Source organism: Ranitomeya variabilis, chromosome 1 (assembly GCF_051348905.1).
Source record: "Ranitomeya variabilis isolate aRanVar5 chromosome 1, aRanVar5.hap1, whole genome shotgun sequence".
NCBI lineage: Eukaryota > Metazoa > Chordata > Amphibia > Anura > Dendrobatidae > Ranitomeya > Ranitomeya variabilis.
In genome coordinates this window covers 238,892,561-238,904,933 of record NC_135232.1, presented here as the reverse complement: position 1 = coordinate 238,904,933, position 12,373 = coordinate 238,892,561, and the positions used below count along the sequence as shown (strand labels likewise).

Here is a 12,373-nt window from a genome sequence, read left to right as displayed (position 1 = left end):
CTACTAAACAATATTGGAGCAGACAAGCTGTCCCGGATGTACGCAAATGAAAGAGCACACCGAGTTCCTTATGCACCCCCTCCCTCCTGGGCGTCCTCCTAAACAAGTGCTAGTCAAGGTCCTGCATTACCGGGACAGAGACGCCATTCTCAGACATGCCAGAGAGAACCCGGATTTAAAGATAAATGGCTCCAGAATTTCCATATCTCCAGACTTCTCCATAGAGGTGCAGAAGCAGAGAGCCAAATTTGTCCACATCAAGAACAGGCTGAGGGAGATCGGCGTCACTTACTCGATTGCTGTACCCGGGCAAACTAAGAGTGGTCGCTGAAGGGAAAGTGCATTTTTTCGCAGAGGATAAAGAGGCACTCGGATGGCTGGACAGCAACGAGCAACATCTGCGTCAAGCGAAACCGAAGGACTCAGCGGGATGATAGAACGGTTCTCCTCTATTCTTGTTTCTCTTATTGCCTCTTTGTTGGAGGGATCCATTGGCTTCTTTTTCCCCTCTGGTTTCTGTGTTTTTATGAGTAGGTGATGGGCCCCTGTTGGATCATGAGTTTTCCTGCTTTTTGTGCTTGTTTTGTTTGTTTGTTTGTTTGTTTTTTTTGGGGGGGGGATTTGAATTTTTGAAATTTTTAATAGGCTGCAATCCACAAGTCATGTGAGAGTCCCAATAATTTGGGACAAGTTGCGGGACTGTTGGACGGGGTTAACAGACTGTTCCGGATAAAGGGCGCTCTCCCCTCCATGTTAGGAGGGGATGGAAGGATGGAATAGGTATTGGTTGGGGGTGTTTTCCGTTGTTCAGGGGGAGGGGTTGGGGAAATATTTGCATACTGTACAGCACCATGGTTACTATGGTTGTGACTGGATGAAAGAATGTGGGATAAAATGTTTTGTGATAGGAAAATGTCTGGAAGAATGAGAATTGTGAGTTGGAATGTCAGGGGTTTGGCGCATGGTGTGAAGTGGCAAGCTGTATTTAAATTTTTGAATGATGCCAAGCCATCAGTGATCTGTCTGCAGGAGACTCATATGGTAAAGGAGAGAACTAATTTTCTGGCTAAGAGTTGGGTTCAGGTGGGGTACCATGCCACGGGATTTGGATGATTCGCCCCCAGCAGTTCACTCCCAGCAGTTCGCCCCCAGCAATTCGCCTCCGGGTACATTTACTTCACCTGTGGGAAGTTATACCTTCCAGCTGCCATACCATCACCCCAGAGGACCCCTTTAAGCAGCGTTGGTCCCTACTGACCGAATACTACAGGTCGCATCATGAACACAAACTTTATTCACCAAACCCTTAGAAGACTTTTCCCTTTTATTTGAGTGCCCAGGGTTACGTACCGGGTCGCAGCCACCGTGACGTCCCCTTCAAGTACCGGCCCTGGTACCGAGTACCCCACTGCCCTGGCCAGCGACTCAACTTGGCGTCACGGACAGGATGTACCCAGGGGCGAACTGCTGGGGGCGAACTGCTAGGAGAGAACTGCTGGGGTCGAACTGCTGGGGGTGAAACATCCTATAACCCCATGCCACATATTCAGCATATTCTAGGGGAGGTCAGCGTCCTCATCTGTGCCGGGGTACCTTTTGAGTATCACAAAGTGATTATCAACCAGTCAGGTAGATTCATATGTTTACTTTGTAAATTGTACGGATGTCTGATCTGGCTGGTTTCAATTTATATTCCACCACCATATTGTGGAAAGGTTATCCATAGAGTTCTGAGAATATTGGAGGAGACACCGGGGATACAGTTTTTTATAATAGGGGACTTTCACAATATTCTGGACACACACGGATAGGAGGAGACGAGAGCCGTTGAAACCGAGTGGTAATTGTACATCATTTGGTGCCGTCCTGAAAGAGACTGCTCTGCATGATTTATGGAGGATTTCTCATCCTGGGGTGTACAAGTATTCATGTTTCTCGTCCTCTTTCGCCTCTTTGTCAAGAATAGATTTGGCCTTGGGCAATACACAGATTTTGGGCCTTGTTGGGGAGGTAAGGTATATGGCTAGAACAATATCGGATCATTCTCCCATGAGTGTGGTACTTGAGGGAGTGGGATCCTTGCCTGCTAGGGGGTGCATGTGGAGGCTGAACCCGTTCTGGCTACACCTTATTGACTTGGATGGACATATAGTGAGAGATATTAAGGAATATTTTAAAATTAATGCTGGGTCAGCTTCTGTATTGATGGTATGTAAGGCTATGGAGGCTTACTTCAGAGGGCTCTGCATTAAAGAGATATCCCAAGTCAAGTCAGAAACAGGCAGGCAGGATCAGATGTTCATAAGAGAGTTTGAGGAGGCTGAGGAGGCATTAATCAGTGATCAGTCCCCAGATGCACAGGAAAGGTTAAAAGTAGCGCAGAATAGAGTATGTCAGATGGCAATGAAAAAGGCAGAACATAAGAGATTGTTTCAAACTGCTAAATATTTTGAGGAGGGGGACAAGGCGGGTCATCTCCTGTCTAGAATAGTGGCGGCACAGAAAGACTCCACACATATAGTTGCTTTGAAGGGAAAGGATGGGTCAGAGCAAACTGTTTGCAGGGCAATTTTGGAGGTGATGACGGAGTATTATTCAGATCTTTATAAATCGCGGGTACAACCAACGATGGAGGAGGTGGATGGTTTTTGGCAGAGGTTCAGCTTCCTAGACTTTCTACGGTTGATTAGGGAATTCTTGAAGAGCCGTTTAATTTGGAGGAGCTTGACGCCGTACTGGTTTCTATGCCTAATGATAAAGCCCCAGGGGTGGATGGTATCCCAGGGGAGGTGTATAAAAAATATAAGAGGTATTGCTTCACGCTTTGTTGGAGGTGTATGCTGCTGGTCTGGTGGAGTGGGAGTTGCCGCGGTCCATGCATGAGTCAGTAATTGTAGTGTTGCCAAAACAGGGTAAGGATCTGACGGATCCGGCTTCTTATCGCCCAATTAACGATAGATATAAAAATCTTGGCCAAAATGTTGCCTAATCGTCTAAACAAGGTGATAATGACACTTATACACCGGGACCAGTCCGGTTTTATGCCCAATAGTTCTACAGCATGTAATCTTAGACAATTGTTTCTCAATATGCAGGTAAAGTCAGACAATATGGGTCAGAGCGTTGTGGTGTCTTTAGACGCTGCTAAGGCGTTTGATAGTGTGGAATGGCGTGTGGTGCAGTGACCCACGTTACAGCCAGGGGGCGCTGTTTGTGCGCTTCAAGATGCGCTTGGAGGCATAATGGTAATGAGAGAAAGTCCGGCAGGATTATAAATGGCCGGTATGTGTGTCGCAGAGGAGGTCACTCTGCGCTGTCAATCTGCAGTTAAGTTGGGGTGCTGGGACCTTACTTCCACGTGTAGTTGTGTAATGCTAATGGGAGATTGGCAGGGCTAGTTATGAGAGATGGGAGGGTCGAACTAGCCACACACACCCACACTCCCACCCAGGGGAGTGGTTACAGGTATGTAATGTGACCAGGGTGTGGGTCACATGTACCTGGGAGGTTCCTGTGCAAGGTCCTGGACGGTCAGTGTTGGATTGTCCTGGTATGGGCTGAAGTCCTGGAAGCATTGAGACCGTGGACCTGATGTATGGTCAGTGTTGGAGGCTCCTGGCTGGTGGAGTCGTCCTGGAAGCACTGTGAGACCATCGACCTGGACGGTTCTGTTGTGGACCTTGGTCTGACGTGGAGTCTACCTGTGGAGCAAGAGTTCCTAAGAGGTAACCCCTGGTAAGGGGAAAAAGAACTATTGCTGAACTGTGCAGTCACCCGGTGACTGGAGGGATACCGGTGTGACCACTGAAGGATTTGTAAAGCCATATATAATGAACTGTTTGTGTTATGGTTTATGACATTTAATAAACCAGAATAGACTGTTTAAAGTGAAGAAATCGTGCCTGAGTGCTTAAATCCCATGCTAAGCGAGTGTCCCCCAACACACTCAGGTAGCGTATCACCACAGGCGGTATTTGTGGGCGGTTATGAAGGCTGTGGGTTTTGGCGAGAGATTTATAAGTTGGGTGCAATTGCTATATGCGTCTCCAAGAGCCAGCATACGGGTAAATGGGCTCTTGTCGGGGGATTTCCCTTTATATAGGGGAACGCGGCAGGGGTGCCCCTTGTCTCCTTTCTTGTTTGCAATTGCTGTTGAGCCGTTGGCGGTGGCGATAAGGAGGAATAGGGACATAAAGGGATTTAAATACGAAAACTAGGAAGAAAAGATAGCCCTGTACGCGGACAACGTGTTACTGTTATTGGAAGATGAGCAGGAGTCTCCGGGGGCCGTTATGAACAGCATTAGAAAATGTGTCTAATCTTTACGGATTATCTATTAATTGGGATAAGTCTGTGTTGTTGCCCATGGATGTGGCGGCTCCTCTGACACTAGACCCTGGGGTTCCCTTAAGGGTGGTACATGAGTTTAAATATCTGGGCACTGTGGTTTCGGAAAAAATAGAGGACTATGTGCGGCTCAACCTGACTCCTTTGCTTGGGAAGTTCCAGCAGAAGATTGGGGCCTGGAAGAAGCTATTTCTGTCAGTTGCAGGAAGAGTACATTTGATCAAAATGATACTTATGCTCAGCTCCTCTACATATTGCATAATGCTCCAGTATGGCTGCCTCAGAGTAAATTTTATAGGATCAAGACTCTATTTAGGGACTTAATTTGGAAGGGTGGACGGGCGTGCATCAAATTGGAACATCTGCAAAGGGCGAAGGATGAGGGTGGTGTGGCGGTCCCCAATCCATGGATTTACTATACACTGTGTTCCAAATTATTATGCAAATAATATTTCCTCCTATTTTCTCTAAATTACCTATCTGAATTGCAGTCATTGTTATTTTCCAGTCATCTACTATTCTAGTATAATTGCAATGTTTTGGAACAAACTGCCTATGAAAACAGTATCTTTTAAAAAAAAATAAACACTCAAAATGCATGTTCCAAATTATTATGCACAGCAGAGTTTTCATCCTTTTTTATTTTATTTTGAACAAAAAAATGGTCAATTGTGAAGTTATGAGCATTATCAGCTTATTACAAAATGAAATCAAACAGTTTTCAAGTGAAAACTTTATTCTAGGTGATGTTACATTTGCACATAGGACCCCTTGTTGGAAAGAAGCTTCTGAACTCTCTCGTCCATTGAATTTGTCAGTTTTTGGATGGTTTCTGCTTCAGTTGTTTTGCATGTGGACAGAATACCTACCCAGAGCTGTTGCTTAGATGTGAACTGCCTCCCGCCATCATAGACACTCCTTTTGATGATGCTCCAGAGGTTCTCAATGGGGTTGAGGTCAGGGGAAAATGGTGGCCACACCATAAGTTTGTCCTCTTTTATGCCCATAGCAGCCAGAGATGCAGATGTTTTTTTTGCCGCATGAGACGGTGCATTATCATGCATGAAAATGATCTTGCTGCATAAAGCACGGTTCTTCCTCTTGAACCATGGCAGGAAGTGTTGTTTTAGAAACTCCACATAGATTACGGAGTTCATCTTTACCCCTTCAGGGATCATAAAGGGACCGACAATCTCTCTCCCCATGATTCCAGCCCAAAACATTACTCCACCTCCTCCTTGTTGGCGCCTTAGCCGTGTTTTCATGGGGTGTCCATCAACCAGCCATCCTCCACTCCATCCATCTGGACCATCGAGCGTTGCACGGCACTCATCGGTGAACAAAACAGTTTGGAAGTCAGTCTTCATGTATCGTTTGGCCCACTGGAGCTGTTTCTGCTGGTGTGCAGTGGATAGAGGTGGTCGACAGGATGGCTTACGCACAGCTGCAAACCTCTGAAGGACCCTGCATCTTGTTGTTCTGGGGACGTTGGAGGCACCAGCAGCTTCAAAAACTTGTCTGCTGCTATGACAGGGCATTTTTGCAGCTGCTCTTTTAACCTTATGCAATTGCCTGTTGGAAAGAGTCCTCAATTTTTCCTTATCATCACGCACACGTGTGTGCTGGGAATCAGCTACATACTTCTTGATTGTGCGATGATCACGATGAAGTGTCTTGGCAATGTTGATTGTAGTCATGCCTTGACCTAAATACTCCACAATTTGTTGCTTCTCAGCAGAAGACACAACTTTTTTCTTTCTCATTTTGGACAAAAATGTAGGCTGCTTAATAATGTGCAACAGCCTTCTTAAGTAGTCTTGCCTTTATTTGGACACACCTGCCAAACTAATTTGCACAGGTATCTGCAATTGCTTTCAGTGATATAAAGAGCCCTGACACACATCACCATCAATGACAAACAAAAAAATTCTAACCTTATCACTCCTAAACGCTTTGTGCATAATAATTTGGAACACAGTGTATATCATCTCAATGCCAGCATATGGTAGGTTGGGGAGAACCAAAACAGAGCTCTTCAGCGGGGATAATCACTGAACATGCGGTAGGGAAAGGCCCATTGTTAGCCAGTGGGAGTCTATACTTCAATACATCCCCAGGGCTTCCTTGAGTGAGGCTAAGAGGGTGTCGCAGTTATACCTGGTGTATAGGGTGTACAGGACCACGGCATGGATGAGGAAGGCAGGACTGAGAGGTGACTCAAAATGCCCAAGGTGCGGTGAGCAGGATGCAGATTTGACACATATGATGTGGTCCTGCACTCGCCTCCAACCCTTCACCCCTTCACCCCCAAGGGTGGTTTGCACGTTATGGACCGGGCCAATTTTTACAATTCTGACCACTGTCCCTTTATGAGGTTATAACTCTGGAACGCTTCAACGGATCCCGGTGATTCTGACACTGTTTTCTCGTGACATATTGTACTTCATGATAGTGGTAAAATTTCTTTGATATTACCTGCGTTTATTTGTGAAAAAAAAAAAAAACGGAAATTTGGCGAAAATTTTGAAAATTTAGCAATTTTCCAACTTTGAATTTTTATGCAATTAAATCACAGTGATATGTCACACAAAATACTTAATAAGTAACATTTCCCACATGTCTACTTTACATCAGCACAATTTTGGAAACAAAATTGTTTTTTGTTAGGGAGTTATAAGGGTTAAAATTTGACCAGCAATTTCTCATTTTCACAGCACCATTTTTTTTTAGGGACCACATCTCATTTGAAGTCATTTTGAGGGGACTATATGATAGAAAATACCCAAGTGTGACACCATTCTAAAAACTGCACCCTTCAAGGTGCTCAAAACCACATTCAAGAAGTTTATTAACCCTTAAGGTGTTTCACAGGAATTTTTGGAATGTTTAAATAAAAATGAGCATTTACCTTTTTTTTCACACAAAATTTACTTCAGCTCCAATTTGTTTTATTTTACCAAGGGTAACAGGAGAAAATGGACCCCAAAAGATGTTGTACAATTTGTCCTGAGTACGCCGATACCCCATATGTGGGGGTAAACCACTGTTTGGGCGCATGACAGAGCTCGGAAGCGAAGGAACTCCATTTGACTTTTCAATGCAAAATTGACTGGAATTGAGATGGGACGCCATGTTGCGTTTGGAGAGCCCCTGATATGCCTAAACATTGAAACCCCCCACAAGTGACACCATTTTGGAAAGTAGACCCCCTAAGGAACTTATCTAGATGTGTGGTGAGCACTTTGACCCACCAAGTGCTTCACAGAAGTTTATAATGCAGAACCGTAAAAATAAGAAAACATATTTTTTCACAAAAATTATCTTTTCACCCCCAATTTTTTATTTTCCCAAGGGTAAGAGAAGAAATTGGACCCCAAAAGTTGTTGTACAATTTGTCCTGAGTACGCTGATACCCCATATGTGGCGGTAAACCACTGTTTGGGCGCATGGGAGAGCTCGGAAGGGAAGGAGCGCCGTTTGACTTTTCACTGCAAAATTGACAGGAATTGAGAAGGGACGCCATGTTGTGTTTGGAGAGCCACTGATGTGCCTAAACATTGAAACCCCCCCCACAAGTGACACCATTTTGGAAAGTAGACCCCTAAGGAACTTATCTAGAGGTGTAGTGAGCACTTTGACCCACCAACTGCTTCACAGAAGTTTATAATGCAGAGCCATAAAAATAAAACAAACATTTTTTTCCCACAAAAATTATTTTTAGCCCCCAGTTTTGTATTTTCCCGAGGGTAACAGGAGAAATTGGACCCCAAAAGTTGTTGTCCAATTTGTCCTGAGTACGCTGATACCCCATATGTGAGGGGGAACCACTGTTTGGGCGCATGGGAGGGCTTGGAAGGGATGGAGCGCCATTTTGAATGCAGACTTAGATGGAATGGTCTGCAGGCGTCACATTGCGTTTGCAGAGCCCTAATGTACCTAAACAGTAAAAAAAAAACACAAGTGACACCATTTTGGAAAGTAGACCCCCTAAGCAACTCATCTAGATGTGTTGTGAGAGTTTTGAACCCTCAAGTGTTTCACTACAGTTTATAACGCATAGCCGTGAAAATAAAAATAAAAAATTTTCCCCCCAAAATTATTTTTTAGCCCCCAGTTTTGTATTTTCCCAAGGATAACAGGAGAAATTGGACCCCAAAAGTTGTTCTCCAATGTGTTCCGAGTACGCTGATACCCCATATGTTGGGGTAAACCCCTGTTTGGGCGCACGGGAGAGCTCGGAAGGGAAGGAGCACTGTTTTACTTTTTCAACGCAGAATTGGCTGAAATTGAGATCGAATGCCATGTCGCATTTGGAGAGCCCCTGATGTGCCTAAACAGTGGAAACCCCCCAATTATAACTGAAACCCTAATCCAAACACACCCCTAACCCTAATCCCAACGGTAACCCTAACCACACCTCTAACCCAGACACACCCCTACCCCTAATCCCAACCCTATTCCCAACCGTAGATGTAATCCAAACCCTAACCCTAACTTTAGCCCCAACCCTAACCCTAACTTTAGCCCCAACCCTAACTGTAGCCTTAACCCTAACCCTAGCCCCAACCCTAGCCCCAACCCTAGCCCTAACCCTAGCCCTAACCCTAGCCCCAACCCTAGCCCCAACCCTAGCCCCAACCCTAGCCCTAACCCTAGCCCCAACCCTAGCCCCAACCCTAACCCTAGCCCTAGCCCTAACCCTAGCGGTAAAATGGAAATAAATACATTTTTTAATTTTTTTTTATTTTTCCCTAACTAAGGGGGTGATGAAGGGGGGTTTGATTTACTTTAATAGCGGGTTTTTTAGCGGATTTTTATGATTGGCAGCTGTCACACACTGAAAGCTTTTTATTGCAAAAAATATTTTTGGCGTTACCACATTTTGAGAGCTATAATTTTTCCATATTTGAGTCCACAGAGTCATGTGAGGTCTTGTTTTTTGCGGAACGAGTTGACGTTTTTATTGGTAACATGATCGGGCACGGGAGATTTTTTGATCGCTTTTTATTCCGATTTTTGTGAGGCAGAATGACCAAAAACCAGCTATTCATGAATTTCTTTTGGGGGAGGCGTTTATACCGTTCCGCGTTTGGTAAAATTGATAAAGCAGTTTTATTCTTCGGGTCAGTACGATTACAGCAATACCTCATTTCTATCATTTTTTTATGTTTTGGCGCTTTTATACGATAAAAACTATTTTATAGAAAAAATAATTATTTTGGCATCGCTTTATTCTGAGGACTATAACTTTTTTATTTTTTCACTGATGATGCTTTATGGTGGCTCGTTTTTTGCGGGACAAGATGACGTTTGCAGCGGTACCATGGTTATTTATATCTGTCTTTTTGATCGTGTGTTATTCTACTTTTTGTTTGGCGGTATGAGAATAAAGCGTTGTTTTTAGCCTCGTTTTTTTTTTTTTTCTTTTACGGTGTTCACTGAAGGGGTTAACTAGTGATATAGATTTATAGGTGGGGTCGTTACGGACGCGGCGATACTAAATATGTGTACTTTTATTGTTTGATTTTTTTAATTTAGATAAAGGAATGTATTTATGGGAATAATATATATATTTTTTTTTTATTTAGGAATTTTTTTTTCTTTTTTTTTTTTTTTTTACACATGTGGGAATTTTTTTTTCTACTTTTTCACTTTGTCCCAGGGGGGGGACATTACAGATCGGTGATCTGACAGTGTGCACAGCACTCTGTCAGATCACCGATCTCACTTACAGCCGTGCAGGCTTACAAGCACCTGCACAGCACCCGGAAGTAAACCCTGCAGGACCCGGATGCAGCCCCGCGGCCATTTTGGATCCGGGGCCTGCAGGGATAGGAGGTAGGAGACCCTCGCAGCAAAGCGATCACATCGCGTTGCTCCGGGGGTCTCAGGGAAGCCCGCAGGGAGCCCCCTCCCTGCGCGATGCTTCCCTGTACCGCCGGCACACCACGATCATATTTGATCGCGGTGTGCCGGGTGTTAATGTGCCGGGGGCGGTCCGTGACCGCTCCTGGCACATAGTGCCGGATGTCAGCTGCGATAGGCAGCTGACACCCGGCCGCGATCGCCCGCGCTCCCCCCGTGAGCGCGGCCGATCGTGCTGGACGTACTATTCCGTCCTTGGGAATTAGGGCCCACCCCACATGGACACATGGACGGAATAGTACGTCCAATGGCAGAAAGGGGTTAATTTGATTCAAGAGATGACAGGGGTAAATATGGTGCATAAGCCGCTGATTTGCCTTCTGGGTTGTATGGGTGATATTGCTACGGATGAATGTAGAAGGTTGATTATTGCAAGATTGTTGTATGCTGCGAGAAAGCTTATTACGATGCATTGGTTGGATGAAAAACCACCAGGGAAAAAGGAATTTATTAATAACATTTATTTTATTGTCCTTATGGAAAGGAATATATACATCAAGTGAGGTCAGAATACAAAATTTGAAAATGTGTGGGGCGGATGGATGGATTACCTAGGCGTGGCATCTGCAGAGTAAAATGGGGGTTGTTTAGTTGCTTCTAGAGGGACTTTTACATGTATTGTTGTACAATTTTTAAGAGGTGATGTTGTCAGTTGGTTGTATTGGATAATGGGTAGGAGACTGGGGGGAGGGAGGGTTGGTTATGGGGTAAGGGTCCTGTTTTCGTAAAATGAAAATGTATTAATAGGTTTTGTATAACTGGTACCGGTCTGGAAAATGTGTCAGACTGTTACTGCGTGTCATATGCTTTAATAAAAATTATTGATTTAAAACAAAAAAAAATACATTCCCTTTAAATATTTGCTATGCTACTTTATAATGAAACAAATCTCAACCATAGTGCCGCATAAAAGTGAAGAACCACTTCCTAAATAACAGGATATTTAGTATTTTGAGAAGTGCTCAAAAAACACTTCCTTACATCAACTTGTCATTCAAAGTGAATATTCACAACCTGTCTCCACATATCTGTAACCTATCCCGATACATGAAGTGCATTTCTCTATGGCTTTCTGCTGTAATGTTCTAACTTCAGAGAAATAAAACTATTTGTTTTGTGACATTTTACAGTCCTGGGTATGACGCTCCGTGGAATATACTGGCTGAATATGATGAAGCGAGAGGCGTCTGAACATTTTCCCTTCCAACACATATTTTGCTTCAAAACAAGAAAAAATAAAAAACCTACTTGCTTTTCCATCCGGTTGTCATTTCTTGCATAGACCATAAAAGTCAATCATTGTGAATGAAAGCAACATCATGTATTTAATAAGTGTAATTTCCCACCAGAAATAGAGGTTTTCTCGTCGAGACCATATTGTAGGTATGTAGACAGCTTCCTGACCTTTCTTCCCGCACATGCCTTCAAGTGAATTTTTTATTTGATTTCACGTTTTTTCCTTTGGCGAGTGCATTAGATCAATACAATTTATGCTTTTTTTTCTGCATCCCTCACAGCACTAACTGAATTTAAAAGGAACAGTTTCTTCCAAATGGAAGGTGTTTTCGAGGTTTGTCTTGTGCTGGGGTCATGCTTCCAGACAGCGGGGTCATCATTTTACAGCCCAAAAAATCTAATTTATGAAATTACAGTTACAATTAATTCATTTCATATGGCAGAATATGAGAGAATCAAACCCGCACTAGTTAGTATCTACTTTGTAGCTTCAATATAAAAAATGAAGTCACATTTTTTTTTAGTTGCTGATGATTTTACTACACCTTACATGCATGTCTACCAACCAAGTTCTCTGGAACCCTGAGGTTCCTCAAAACATGGCAGGGTGGAGGGCGGTCTTCAGACCACAGAAAACTAATTTCAGCTTTAAGGCAACTTAAAGATACTTGGAAGATGGCTCAACTGAGCATGCATGTATTTTCAAAATGCTAAGTGAGATAAGCCGATGGCAGATCCCTCTAGCAGCTGCTTATCTCTCTTGGAACAAAGCAGGGGTCATGTTGAAATCCAACATTCCTAGCCACACCTGTGGTCGGGGAGGACTCAGGTCATTCCCATATAAATCAGATAGTCGGAAGATCCC

At 43.9% G+C, this 12,373-nt stretch overlaps 1 protein-coding gene across 3 annotated transcripts in view; it reads right to left on the bottom strand.

The window, feature by feature from the left end:
* GLT1D1 (glycosyltransferase 1 domain containing 1) overlaps window positions 1-12,373 on the bottom strand; it is a 189,963-nt gene that overhangs the window by 23,956 nt on the left and 153,634 nt on the right. The gene's annotated exons all lie outside the window — the stretch shown is intronic.